Genomic DNA, 15,589 nt, shown 5'->3' with positions numbered 1-15,589 from the left:
AATAACGCCCACTTCAATCTGGTAACGCCTACTTCGTTGGATGATCCACTTTGAACAGTTGACTTGCTACTTGTGACTGCGACATTGTCCACCTCCTCACGCTGTTGCTGCTCAGTCACGTCTCGATTAAACACAACGGCCGCATGCATACACTCGACTGCTAATGGCAACACAGGAGCGAGTAATACACCTCTCACATTCAGCAGTCAAAAAAGAAAAAGAAAAACCGGTGACCTTAATTCCAGCTCTCCCGGTCTCCCACAAGTACAGCAACTAGTTGTATCCGTTCATCGAATTCTATCCCTGATAAAATTCTGGTGGGGGGGGGTATTGTGGCGTAACTACCACTACGAAAATTAAAACATCAATTCACTCACTGGTATATAAGACATGCGAACTTGATTCAATCACGAGGTACCTTTTGATAGATGAAGGTTGGCATGGTCGTTAACTCCGCCCCCACAGATAATAATATTCGGAGGTGGGAAGTGTAATACATGTAAAGTAAATAATTTTAACTGCTTTCTGCCAAGAAACAACAATTACTGTGAGGTAATTATGAGGGTTGGTGAGCGACAGTGAGCAGGGGACTTAGCCAACTAGTCAAATAAATTCCTTAAGTAAAACAGGAGACGTATGTCTTTAGTTCGATTCCCCCTAACACTCTAGACCAGAGGTCGCCAAAGTGGTCTATATAGACCCCCAGGGGTCTATTTAACACAAGCGGGGGTCGATCTGAGCCAGGGGGTAGAATGGAGGTCGATCCGAACCGAAAGGGTCGATTGGTCGAAGGATTATCAGTGTTTTTCAGATATGTGACAATTAAAAATAAAAGACTTGGAAATATATACAGGTAATCTTCAAAAATTGAGCGACGATTTTAAACTGCGTTTTGTTGATTTGGAAAACATTGACATCCCTGATTGGATTATTGTGCCATTTTCTGCTCAAATTGAAAACGTGGACATCAACCTGCAAGATGAGCTTGCTGAATTATTATGGGGATTTGAAGCAAAGACGCTTTTTAAGAATTTAGCAATGAGCAAATTTTGGACAAATATAAATATAATGCAAAAATATGTAAGACTTTACGAAATAGCTCAGCCATTTATGATAGCATTTCAAAGTTCCTTAACGGTTGAAGCCGGTTTCAGTCACGTAAATTCAATCTTAACTAAGAACAGAAATAAATTAAATATGGAGCTTCGAGAGGATTTAAGATTAAAATTGACCAATTTTGAACCCACTATAACGAACCTTGCAAAAAAAAAAAAATAAATAAATAAAAAAATACCAGGCACACCCATGTCATTGATTAAGAAGCAATAAATCCGTAGTTACTTTACTTATTATTTCTACTNCTGCGTTTTGTTGATTTGGAAAACATTGACATCCCTGATTGGATTATTGTGCCATTTTCTGCTCAAATTGAAAACGTGGACATCAACCTGCAAGATGAGCTTGCTGAATTATTATGGGGATTTGAAGCAAAGACGCTTTTTAAAAATTTAACAATAAGCAAATTTTGGACAAATATAAATATAATGCAAAAATATGTAAGACTTTACGAAATAGCTCAGCCATTTATGATAGCATTAAGTTCCTATATGGTTGAAGCCGGTTTCGGTCACGTAAATTCAATCTTAACTAAGAACAAAAATAAATTAAATGTGGAGTTTCGAGTTGATTTAAAATTAAAATTGACCAATTTTGAACCCACTATAACGAACCTTGCAAAAAAAAAATAAATAAATAAATAAAAAAATACCAGGCATGCCCATGTCATTGATTAAGAAGCAATAAATCCGTAGTTACTTTACTTATTATTTCTACTTATAATTACTTATTATTTCATAAATATTAAGGTATTTATATTTCAACATTAAAATATTTTTCATAAAACTATTGTTACACTATGTACTATTACTATAATAAATGTTCAAAATCATAAAATAAATGTACAAACACAGTATCTAATAGAGTTTTATCTTAATTAACAGAAAATTACTTTTATGGGGGTCGATGGAGATTTCGAAAAATTATGTAGGGGTCGATGATCAAAATGTTTGTCAACCCCTGCTCTAGACTGTTTGCACACAAACAACATCTAATAAAATTAAAAGAATACTTATCGCATATTCTGTATTATTGCAAAAAATCCGATATTGCGTAAGCTGATTATACAATTGTACGCAAAATTCTGCGATGTAAGTTGTACTATTTTTAAGTATCACCGAGATTTAAGTTTCACAATTATGCACCATTATTTTCCTTCTATTTTACACTTCCTACTATTCGTTCACATTCTCCCTATTATTTTGTTCTAATTTTCAATCGTTAATAAAATAATTTTAATTCATAGATTCAAGTTCAAATACATATTTTTAAATTTCTAGTGAATGAAACTTGATGTTAATATAGTTTTTTTACTTCAAATATTAATTCATTCATTAAATAGGGATGAGAGAAAAACGAAATTGAATTTTCTGATGGGTTAAGCGTTAGTCATTGTTGTAAATTCTACTATAAGAGATTTAGTTTTTCCCATATTTTATAAATAACATCAGTGATAATTTCTAACTTATAGCTCTATTAGAACATAAAAATAGTTTATGGCGCACATTTAAATATTTAATTATTGTATATTGCTGTGTCAGTTGTTGTTGTTAATTTACGTCGCACTAGAGCTGCACAACGGGCTATTGGCGACGGTCTGGGAAACATCCCGGAGGATGACATCCCGAAGACATGCCATCACAATTTTGATCCTCTGCGGAGGGGATGGCACCCCCGCTTCGGTAGCCCGACGACCTGCGCGCGAAGTCGAGCACTTTACGGTAGCACAGTTTAACGAGGACCAATACCGCACACCCTCGGTCCCTACGCAGACTGATCCAAGTGGTCACCCAACCGCACACTGACCGCAGCCAGTGATGCTTGACTTCGGTGATCTGCTGGGAACCGTGTCTTAACGATCAGTCCACTGCGGGACTCGCTGTGTCAGATAAATTCAATAAAGAACGTTACGTGGTAGCACGTGTGGTACACGTCACCGAATTTCTAATTTTATAGTAAGGCTACTATACTAGGGGTATATAGTCTAATTCAGGGGCTCTATTTTATAGTTGTCTGCTACCACGCGCCTTTTTTTTTTCATTTCCTAGTATTAGTTCACAATCTCCCCACATATATTTATATATCTTGTTGTAATTTTCAATCATTAATAAAATACTTTTCATTTATCCACTCAAGTTCGAATACATTTTTTTTAAGACTTGTAGTGGTTTTTTTTAAGACCCTTGATATTAATACAGCTTCTTCAAATATTAATTCATTCATTAGATTTAATTAATCAATTTTAGTTTTAAAAAGGAGAAAATTTTTTAAATTATTTAATAAAAAGTAACTAAAATAAAAGTTGATCTAAGAAGGAATTGATTTTTTTTTTAAAAATTATATTACTAGTTTCACATGAACTCAGTTTTTTCGTCATTCATTTTGCTTTTCGTCTGGCAAAAAAAGGAGGGTAATATATATTTATAGAATAAAAATAGTGACGATCGATCCCAAGTCGTTCTAATAGATCTTTATTTCTAATCGTTCATTATTTACTATTTATTCTGCTCAATTGCTGTCACTCTCTTATTTGCGGCGCTGCTACAGAAAGTCCTCCCATAATTCTCCGCGGCTGCTGACGTCATTACCCAGCGAGTGGCGCCCTATGCTCCACTGAAAGAATAGCTCAGAAGCAGCGGTCGGTTTGACTGAGGCGCTAAGTTCGTAGTAGCGAGTTAGTTTACATTAGACAACACGGGTTTAGACATTTTCTATATTTAGTAGGCAAGTTCTATATTCTATCCTTCATTTAAATAATAAGCGCTTTTTATTAAAAATCAATGAAGCTGCACTTTCAGAAAAATTAAAGATGTTGTTTCGGCTAAATGTAATCACACTGTTTGAATTCGAGCCTTGCTGAATATTCAGCGAAATAATTTCAGACGAAGAATTTTACTGCATTTATATACTCTTTAACTATTCACTAAGTCCTTTAAATGTATACAAAAGCCAACAAGTTGGGTTTTTGTCCAAGATTGTTGAAATATAATTTACAATTAAAACTTTTTTCAATGATAAAAAAAGAACCATGATTTGGCTTCTCCTTAATCGAAATATATTAAACATGTAGTTTATTAGAATATATTTGATGTATCGTCAACATTTGAAGAAAAGAATTTCGTCTAGTAGTTATATTTAGATTTTGTTATTGGTGAAATATATACAGACTATAATCTTTTAAGTAAACTAGAAATGGCGAGTTGAATCTTAATTTTTTCAATATAACCGAAGTCAGAAGCGTCGTTTCTTTATATAGAGACACTTCATAAGACACATAATCAAGAAAATGTTTATTTCCGAAGCAGAAATTGAATTTCTCATCGGTGCCGTAGAGAATATAGGGTTATTGATGTTTGTACTTTCCGAACTCTTCGGAGATAACCGAGCCGCTTCATAATAAAGTGCTTCTTAAAACTAACTGTTCTGAAAAGAAGTAAATGGATCCTATTTTACTCCACATAACATATAATGACTATTTTAAGCATTTCGATGTCATTACATTTCCTTTTTTTTTAAATCAAGAAGACTGAATGCTGTTTCTTTTGAATTCGTCTAAAGTCAGCTTTACATTTTGAAATATATATATATATTTAAAAAAAGTAATTTAGTTTTTAAGATTGGCAATACGTTGCTTGCAACTGCGGATTCTGAACAATTACATGCATTTTGTTTCGAAGTTAGATTTTGAAATGAAGTCACAAAATTAATTTGGCAAAGTAGGTGACTTGCAACAACGAAATTGCCTAATTTTTTTTTATACATCTATCAATTATTTAGATTAGTTTGATGCCTAGACTAAACGTATGGGTTGAATTCCCATATGAAGATACGGATATTTATAGGGAAAAAAATGTCCTAAAAGTTGAACTAAAGCTAAGTGGTCCTGACGTTCTACACGAGAGTACATCTCGAATATCGTATTTACAGCTTCATATATATTTTTATCATTTTTTTGAATCTATGCATATCAATACATGTTAGGACAAGTCCATTCTATTTATGTATAAATCTTTCAATTTGCGGAAAGTGTTTAGAATGCGGAAGAGCTTAATACCTATTGGATGAGATTATATAGATACTTTTTATCTCAAATGTGACTCTCTATTTGAACATTCAAAGTCATTGCAAAGTGTTTTGTGAAAATGATTTTTATAAACGTTCAATGGATAATAATAATAATAAAAAGAACCGAATGAAGGATTTGTGCGACATTCGGAATAAACATTCTGTTCTTGCTCTAGTCTTCCTAATAGGTAAGTCATTTTCTTTTAATAGTATGTGCTATCACTGGCCAAATTATTAGACGCAATATGTAAAATCTTAATTATTAGGTGATACTATACAGCTTATTATATTAGTAAATATTGTAATAATTAGATCAAATTATTAGACGAACTGTAGTGTTTTAATAATGACATGTTTTGCACGAGTTTATAGGCAATACTTTTATAATTAAATATACATGTAATGGGTTTTTATTCTAGAGATTTTTTATATACTTCCTATTTGTATTTATTTTTAACGTATTGCTTTACAATGTTGACCAATTGATATTCGAAAGTAAACGAATGCAAACCGGTTTCAGCTGAGTAAAAACAATAATGTTTGTATAGTATCACCTATTAATTAAGATTTTACATGGAATATTATAGTGCGCCTAATTATTTCGCCAGGGACTGTAATGTAACGCGCAATGATAACTGACTGTGATTTGATTTTATCATCCATCAAAATAGTTTAAAAATGAAGTTTTTTTTTTCGTAACGGGATACATCAAGCTACTATTTTGGGAGATATCAAAAGCGATCCAGTTCACTAACAGCATTTAAAAAATCCTGTTCTCGTTTCAATGTAAAATCTAAATGTTTGAAATAAGTGTAAGGAAGTTATCCTAAAACTTACCCTAAAAGTTTTATTTTAAAGTCTATGTTTGGATGTATCAAATAAAACTACAAGTCAATCCACGATTCATATGCATATCTGCCAACTTTTGCGCATTTGGCGTAAAATTTTAGTTCCATTTTTAAAGTGGTAGTAAAATGTATGCTTTCTGCATATTCCTTGCACTTATAAACTTAATTTATAATCTTTTCGACCACCACTAATTTTTAAAAAAATATGTATTTATATATATTTTAATATATTTAGCATATATATTTTTATATAATTATACATAAATAATCATATATTTATATTTTCTTCTTCCAATGCCCACCTGTGTTAGCAGCTTTCGTCAATTCAGGCATTTATAGGGCAGTTTTATTGGCCTCTCTTTCAGGGCCATCCTATTAGGTGGGCCAACGTTGCTCCCACAGTAAGGACAGATAGTACAGAGAAGGAAAGAACATCCGTGCCTTGCCCGGGTTCGAGCCCAGAACCTTTCTGATGCAAGGGTAGTTGCCTATCCCCTACACAGGCCGGTCGGCGATATATATATATGTATTTATATATATTTAGCATATATATTTTAATATGTAAACTGTCGTGGTAGTCCGCATAAGCTTTTTCAAAATACAGCGTACGCTTCTCCTTGAAATTGTAGTTTAAATTCCATTTTACTACTACTTGGGAAAATCATCCTCGAAATGATTAAAAAGGCATGCATATGATAGTTGGTATCTATATATATATTTCTCTTACACGGCGACAAAAAAAAGCCTCATTACAACTCCCCGAATGGCAACGCTAGAAAATTGACCAATAATTGCCGCTAAAAATGTCACATGTCAAATCTAGCTGAGGTGGCTCAAATTATAGCGCTTTTAAAAACGGAAACTGAAATAACCAGAGAGAGCATAAGCTAGGCAGAAGTGAGTAGTCTTTGTCGATAGATCTCTATTTTAGTATTTTGTCGAAAGCGCTTTTTTTCACGAATTTATATATTACGAATTTATTTGACGATTTTTGATTTATATCACGAATTTATTTGTTTTACTAGAATTTATTTGTTTATGCAGGTTTTTCCATTGCAATTCACTTATTTCAATTTTTAATAGACTTAATTATAGCCAAAATTTTAACCTTTTTAAAGAGATATCAGTTTTAGAAATTTTATCTTAAGATTTTATACTATAGCACATTTCTAATAGGTTTAACGAATTACATGTCATTTATTTGAATTCAAATTTATTTTAATGACTTAGTATTTACTAAAAAGATGTAATTTTTTTTTAAAAAAAAGTTGTTATATGGATTTGAATGATTGTTTTGAATTTTTAGAATTTTGTGCATTTGCAATGTACCTAAGTTAGTAGCGAGCGAAGCAAGCTTGGTTTGCGAGGCAAACCATATAAGATTGAGTAGCAATTTTCGGGGGTTGGAGAGCGTTAGCGAGCAGGGGGCGCAGCTCACTAGTTAAATTATGAAACACTTAAATCGTAACTTACAAAAAATGTTTTAAAAAATCTATATTTTTATTTTATTGAAAGCGTAAATATTGTTTACTGTTTGACTTATTTTTAATGAATTTATTGATATCCGAGTTTAAATACCCTTCGATTCTTTTCAAATTGATTGCTGAAAAATTTGTTTAAAAAATTATGTAACTGATCACTGGAATTTTGTAGGTTGTTTTGTGCAGATTGCTTTGGATGGGAAATGTCCTTTAAGGCACCATGAAAATTGAATTTTAAAAAAATTTACTAATTGTTGTTTTTTTTTTTGCACCAAAAAAATAAAACAATCATATCTTGTTGCACGAAATGTTTCTTGAAAAAGCGGGACTTTGTTAAAATCATTGTCCAGATAATTTTCTCAGACGATAGCGGATTTCGAGACAGCCCACTTTCCTAGAAAAAAAGAATTAAAACAAATATTTTTTTGCATTATTTTATTTTGTACCAATTCAAGATTAAATATCTAATTAAATAAAGTGATTTACTTCCCATAGACGAATCCCTATACCTGTCATTTTAAGTCATGTTTAGGGAACATTTTTTTTGAACGCTTACAGCTCTCGAAATTTTCTCCCTGTCAATAATTGTGTAGCATGGTAATAAAAACGCAAGATCCGCTGCTTTGGATGTTCAATTTTAAATTTTGTTTTGTTGCACAAAATTAAGACTCTCGTTAAACTACGAAGGTGTATAGAAAAATATACAAAAGGAAATAGCGTTTGATGAATCGTTAATTGTTAAATTTGCAGAAAAAAAAAATAACCCGAGGACCTCTCTTTCTTTGGAGCTTGCTGCTAGGGATATGGGACTAATCATTAACACCCATAAGGCCAAATACATGCCTGTACTTGCTAAATTAAATTCTAGTGAATCCTATCTGGAAATTGGTTCCCACAGGTTTCAGACTGTTCAGAATTTTACTTACCTTGGTTCAATAGTTACCGCCGACAATTACATAGACAATGAGATTCGGAGTCGTCTAATTTGTTCAAATAAAGCTTTTTATGGTTTAAAACGTTTTTTAAATCCTCTCTTTTATCAAAAAATACAAAACTTTTACTCTATAAAACATTAATTAGGCCAATACTTACCTATGGCTCTGAGACCTGGAACCTAACTCAAGCTGGTGAAAATAAAATTGCCATTTTTGAGAGAAAAGTTTTGAAGGCCATCCTTGGTGGGATAAAAATAAATGATTCCTGGAGAAGACGATATAATACTGAATTGTATAAAATCTACAGAGAGCCAGATATTGTGAAATTCATAAAAATAAATCGAATGAACTGGGCAGTTCACATTTTTAGAAGGAATGATGACTCAAATTTAAGGAAAATCCTATTACACAAACCCCTAACGAACAGGAAAAGAGGTAGACCCAGTCTGAGATGGCTGGATTTAGTTGAGACTGATTTCCTTACTCTAAAGGAGAAAAATTGGCGAAGAAGTGTCAAAAGTAGAGAGAAGTGGATTCGAATTCAAAGGAAGGCACTGGCCCACCCTGGGCTGTCTAGCCAAATATGATGATGATGAGGACCTCTCTAAAACTGGTAGAAGTACAGCTACAGAATTGAAATTGGACGTGCTGAAAAGTGTGTTATCTTTTTAAGAACTTTACAAGTTTTCTTTTTCCAAATTCCGATTTGCTAGAAAGTTATTACAGTTTTAAGCGTTTCTTACAAATTCTGTCTTTTTTTTCTTTTTACTTTAAATAATGATTGTTCATTAAATTTGGTAAAAAAAATGATTTCTCACAAACAAGAATGAATTATTAACTGTAAACTATGAGCAGTACCACACCGGCCGTTTTACAAGCTATAAACAAAGGGCTTGAAATTTGACTTACTGAAAAAGCGATTTTTTCTAAACTTCACACATGCTTTTTCAAATTCCAAATTTTTCGAAAGTTATTGCGAGTATGTGCTTTTTTGTGAATGTGCTTTTTTGTGAATTTTATTCTCTTTTTTTTGCTGATATTATATTTTGTTTTGCTTCGCAAAAACTATAAGACTTTGAAATTCGAAATTAAGAAGGAGTGTAGAAAAATAAACAAAGATTGGAGGGAAAATGTTAAGATTCGATTCTTAGTTCGAAAACTGTTAAACTCGTTGTAAAAAAATTGAGCTGATCTACTGACCGCTGGAATACAAATAGAGAGTTAAAAGTTTAACGCAGTGAAATGACATTTCATGTTTGAATTTCATTTCATTCACTCGAATTTTTCCTAAAATTCCAATTTGTTCGAAATTTATTGCAATTTTAAGTGGTTTTTTTTTCTCACAAATGTAGTAATTAAATTTAAAATTAATCACGATCAAGACCTTAATGACAATTTGTCCATTCTTTTGGAAAAATTTTCTGTCTTGAGATCTTTATGTTGATATTAAAAGAGTAAAAGAAATTTATATATCTTGATATCTTTATGTTGATGTTAAAAGCAACAGCAAATATAAAAAATTTTTAAATTCTTTTTCTGTTGCAAGACGAGTTTTTTTTTATTTTTTAAAATTAACATCTGAGAAAAGAAAAAAAAGATAAATGCGAGGCTAACACTTGAGTTTTTGGACGGAGCCGTGTCTACTTAGTAATTTAAATAAATGCAGTGCAATATTAAATTATACTATTTTTTTAAATGTTCTTAATGTGTAATTGACGGTGCATTTCATTATGTTAACGCATTCAAAATTAGAATCTGAATTCTAAGTTTAATAAAAACTTGAATTAAAAGAAGACATTTAATTTAAAATATTATTTTTTTTTAAAAATGTTTTTCCTTGAAAGATAATCCTCCGACTTATTTTGAAATTTTGCTGCTGTAATGTTAAAACCGATATAAAACTGTTCATATTTCGTAATGTGACAAGCCATCCAAAATTGATAAATTAAATAAAAAATAATTAGAAAAACGAAAATATTTCTTTTGAAATTATCAAGGAGTAAATGCATTTTGAAAAATGGAGGCTTTATATTGCCTCAGTCTGTTTCAGATATTATATAACACTTTAAGGAAACTTATTTTCCTTGTGCATTGTGCTTAGTTTTCAGTCATATTTTAATGAACCAGAAACAGAACCCGTCGAAATGAGAAAAAAAATGTTATGTTTATTTGTGAATGTCACATTTTACATAACATTTATATTTGCATTTTCAGTTTGCATTTATATTACTTTTTACAGAGTCAGGTTTCGCAATTTAAAAAATTAGGTTTTTAATGAACTTTTTCAACCTCATGATTATTAGATAAACATTTTGTGAAAGGTCCGGTTTTTGTAAAATTGTGAAAAAATTACTCGTAATTTGTGAACATAGAATAAACGTTATGTCAAGGAGTTTTTAAATTGTAATTGGTCTTTTTCAAGGGGTTTTTAAATTGTAAATAGATACATCATCACTTTTTTCCCCTGGGAAGGGTTTATTCGTTTAACAAAACAATAATGAAGATAATCAAATTTATGGAGGGGGCGATTAAAAGATACTTCATTTTCTGAAGGGTCCATTTTTAAGTTAAAATATTTTGTGAAGTTTCCGTTTTTATGAAATGATATTTTGTGAACGGACCGTTAGCCCCTTCCTTCTCGCTCCCGTGAAAATGACGGGGTGAGATTTCGGCCGCTATTTCTCGCTCCCGTAATATTGACCGGCTGGAGTGTTTAGTAGTAATAACGCTCCAATAAGAATAAAACTAATTCATTTCTTTTGCCCGAAAAGCATTTTATTTCTCCTTTTATACACCTGATGGCAGTACCAGGATATTTTTAAGGTAATTGTAGATAGTTAGTTCATTTTAAACTAGTTGCAGCACTAATCAAATGCGTAATACAAATACAAAAGCCAAAAAAAAGGCACTTTTATGACCGTTTTCCTGAAAATTAACCGATCGTTAAGGGGTTAAAGGACCTGAATTTCTTCTAAACAGACCCCTGCAAAAGCTATTTAAAGAAATCAAAGTGAGCAAGTAATGTAAAAAAAATTCATGTTAATTCCTACTTTGCTCAACAAAGTAAAATTTTATTTTAGTTACTTTTTATTAAATAATTTAAAAAAATTCTCCCATATAAAATTAATGAATTAAAGTTAATTAATAATTTAATATTTGAAAAAACTGTATTAACATCAAATGTCTTCCACTACAAAAAAATGTATTTGAACTTAAGTGGATGAACAAAAAGTATTTTTTTAACGATTAGAAATTTGAACAAGATACATAAATATATAAAGGAAGAGTGTGAACTAATAGTAGGAATTGGAAAAAAAAGGCGGTTGTTATCGGACAACTATAAAAGTATACATTTGGTGACGTGGACCACACGCGCTATCACGTCATGTTACTTATTGAATTTATCTGACACAGCGAATGTAAAATAATTAAATAATTAAATGTTAGCAATAATCTATTTTTTTGTTCAAATAGAGTTATAAGTTAAAAATTATCACTGATGTTATTCTTAAAAAATGTGAAAAACTGAATTGCTTATAGTAAAATTTAAAACAATGACTCACGCTCAAGCTATCAGAAAATTCCATTTCGTTTTTCGCTCATCCCCATTTAATGAATGAATTCATATTTGAAAAAAAAAGCTGTATTTACATCTAGTTTCATTCACTAGAAGAAGAAAAAATGTATTTGAACTTGGGTGTATGAATTAAAATTATTTTATTAACGATTGAAAATTTGAACAAGATTTAGTAAGAGTGTAATTGTAGGAATTGAAAAAAATCCTAACATTTCCTTTTAACTCATTCGAAAGTATTTAACCGTGTTTCGTTTTGCATCATTTACTTCATTATCCGTTGTTGATGACGTTTAAAACAAGAATAATAATTTAAATTTGATTTTACATGTTTTTCATATGGGGGGGGGGAGTAGGGTAGAACCGAGTAGTGAGATGAAACCGGGAACTGTTCAGTAATGATGTTGGCGAAATATATTCTGGCGAAATAAGCTCTTTTTAGCGAACAGACTCTGAATTACAATCATATAACTAAAGAACAGTGGTCGGCAAAACTATATTACAGTATTCGACTCACTATAAGATTCTATGTAAAATCTTAATCAACAGGTGATACTATGCAGCTATATTGTTTTTATGAGACTGAAACCAATTTACGCTTGTTTATATTCTTGTATCAATTGGTTAACATTGTAATGCAATACGTTAAAAATAAGTTCGACTGCAACTACTTTTTTTTTTAATGTAATGACTGCAAACTGCTTCGGAATTGTAATAACCACTTCACTACTTTAAGGAACTGAACTTCGCTGTAGAAATTAATTTACACTTGTATAATTAACGCTGCTAGAGAAATCAATTTACACATTATTATCTAAAGTGGTTTTGAATAAAAAGAACTAGCTTATATTAAACACGAAGAATTATTTAGAAATATTTATTTATGTTCACATGAGCCAGTTTGTTATTCTAAAACATGTCTTTCAAATTTGTTACTTTAGTCTTCAACTTTTTATGACTTTCTTGACATCGAATGTTTAATTTAGGAGTTGCTAGGAAATTATCAAGTACTTATAATTTCGTTAAGGGCAGGGTAAGGCCGGGATAGCCTGGTCGGTAGGGCGTTGGATCCACGTCCGAGAGTTCGTGGGTTTGAGCCCCGCCGGACGAAGACTCCACGTGTAATAAAGTGACTGATGCGCGTTAAATCTGTCGAGTCGCAAAAGTCCTCCATGTTCTTATAACAAATCAATACCTCTGGGGGTACTGGATTGGAGATCGATCGTTCTCTGATTCCGGTTAAAATTACGATCTGTGGATGAATGAATGCATGTATGAATGGGTCCACCCTATAAACGAGTGTGAAGTATGGTGTGGCAGAAGTCGAATTCTTAGCCATAGATGGCGTTACTGGAAAACAAGAACAATCGCACCCCCCTCTGCCTAAACAGGCATACGCCAACAACAACCAGGGCAGGGTATCTGCGAACATGGAAAGTCATGAATTTCAGTATTGAAGAAAATTTGTCATGGAATGTCAGGATTTAAACTATTTTTTGAAACAAAATCATGGAAGGTCATGGATTTAGGTTGCCGAAAAATCTAATTTTTAAAATGGAATTTCCCCCCCCCCCCAATTTCATGGTGTTCCGAATATCTGAATTGGTAATAAAATCTCCACTCACAGTCATATTTTATTAAAATATTAAATTTTTTTATCATGATCTTTAAATATTATGTTCTTTCAAAAAATGAAAGAAAAAACATCATTTCTAGAGCGAATTATCTTTTAAACTTTTGTGATTTCACAATTTTTGCTATTATTTTTTATTTTATCAATTTGAAATTCTAGCTGAAGCAAGCCAGTCATTGGCTAATTTTCTTTTTATTCCGAAATGAGAACCGAAAAATCAGCAGTATTTCTTTCCTTTCCGAAGAACAAGAAAAGTATCTTTAGAATACAATTCTGCAGGGAAAAAAAATTATTTGCTTTTGAATTTTTTTCCAGCTATTTTATTACTTCAACTCTTTCTTTACTTTGTTTTTTTAAATTTGAAATCTATAAATATGAAGGTGCAGAGTATAACAGTTTTGGTTACACCTATCATTTCAATTAATGTTATTATAATGCTTTTTTAGATTTATTGTTGTGTTGTTGTGGGAGAAAATAGTAACTTCATTAAGTCATGAAAATTTCTTGGAATGAGTCATGGAAAGTCATGGATTTGAAAATCTAAAATGTAGCAGATATCTCTGTAAGTGTTTAATGCTCCTTTATTTCCTCTAAGAAATTAAGTTTCCTTCCTTTGAAATATCATCAATGTTTTACGAACCTAGATTCGCACGTGAAAGTGTAACCTAAGTGATAAATTATCTATTATTCATAATGGCTAGCTTGAATCTTAGTTATATCTGACTCTAATTACGCACTTCTTGTTAACTCACTGTTAACTCACCATTTAAAATTGCGTCATTTTACAAACATGCGATGATTTGTACCCATCAAATTCTAAAAATTAGTTGTGTTAAAATCCCGTTCATATACTAAACTAACGTAAAAAGTAGTCGCTAGGAATATCTAAAAACTACAGTTCCTTTTTTTTTTCTTGTATCGCACTACTCACTGAACTCCTTTTTTTTTTTAAAAAAAAAAGTAACTCGCTACATTGCAAACTACTGAAACAGTAGCGACTACAGTAGTTTCAATACTAGTATAGTGCGTTACTTCCGACTACTGGGAAAGAAGAAGTTGTCAATTGTTGTCGTTGAATTCATGACCTCAGTGTAGATAAGTCTGTTATTACTGTATCTAATCTCTCATATTCTTTTGTTTTTAAAATAAAATTATTTATTAGTCATTACAGTTACGAAAAATCCTTTTAGTTCTGATTACTGTTCGTTCACTAAGGATTCATACTCTGTAATGATTCAGTCCTGTAATAGTGTTACCGTGAATGAACGAAATCAAAAGAATGTCGACTTTCACCGGTGAATGCCAACAATCACATAGCCGCTTTGTTGAATGTCCGAAATAGTTGTTCTATCCGATTTGATATAAATTTATTCATGCATATTATTATATTTATTCGATATTTTATTATCTGATGAGGATAGACTAGGAGAAACAGGCATATCGGGCAATTGAACTGAACCTTAAAAAACATTGATGTAGGGCATACCGGGCAATGACTCTCAACTAGACCTAGTATATATTTCGGACATTTAACAAAGCGAGTATGTGATTGTCAACATTCACCGGTGGAAGTCGGTCAATCACAGTAACAGTAGCATATTTATGTTTTGTTTCGATAACCTCCGCTCTCGGGGTTAAGACTGGGAACTACCATCACCAGAAAAGGCCGATTTAGAATATCAAGATAAAGGAAAAAAGAACTTTCGAAAACAAGGAAGAGCAAGTTGCTTTGTGGTGACCAAAAAAAAAATGAAAACCCCCCAAACAAAACTACCCAAAAGAAAAAAAAAGCAAAGTCTATGAGCAATCAATATAACAAAACAGTTTTATCTAAAAATCTGTGATTGATGTTTCTTACGATAAAGAGGATAAAAACACATCGAATGTTAATTTTTTTATTATAATGATGTATTTTCAAATTTTAAAAAAAAACTGGA

General features: G+C 31.6%; 1 protein-coding gene across 1 annotated transcript in view; it reads left to right on the top strand.

The window, feature by feature from the left end:
- The first annotated feature begins 3,744 nt into the window (after nucleotides 1-3,744).
- Nucleotides 3,745-15,589, top strand: part of LOC107450366 (glutamate-gated chloride channel-like) — a 196,988-nt gene continuing 185,143 nt past the window's right edge. Inside the window, exon 1 of the mRNA XM_071179388.1 lies at nucleotides 3,745-5,369. The gene's annotated coding sequence lies outside the window, so the exon portion shown is untranslated. The remainder of the gene's footprint in view (nucleotides 5,370-15,589) is intronic.

Source organism: Parasteatoda tepidariorum, chromosome 4 (genome assembly GCF_043381705.1).
Source record: "Parasteatoda tepidariorum isolate YZ-2023 chromosome 4, CAS_Ptep_4.0, whole genome shotgun sequence".
NCBI classification, from domain to species: domain Eukaryota; kingdom Metazoa; phylum Arthropoda; class Arachnida; order Araneae; family Theridiidae; genus Parasteatoda; species Parasteatoda tepidariorum.
Note: the sequence above shows the minus strand (reverse complement) of the source record. Positions and strands in the feature narration are given on the sequence as shown.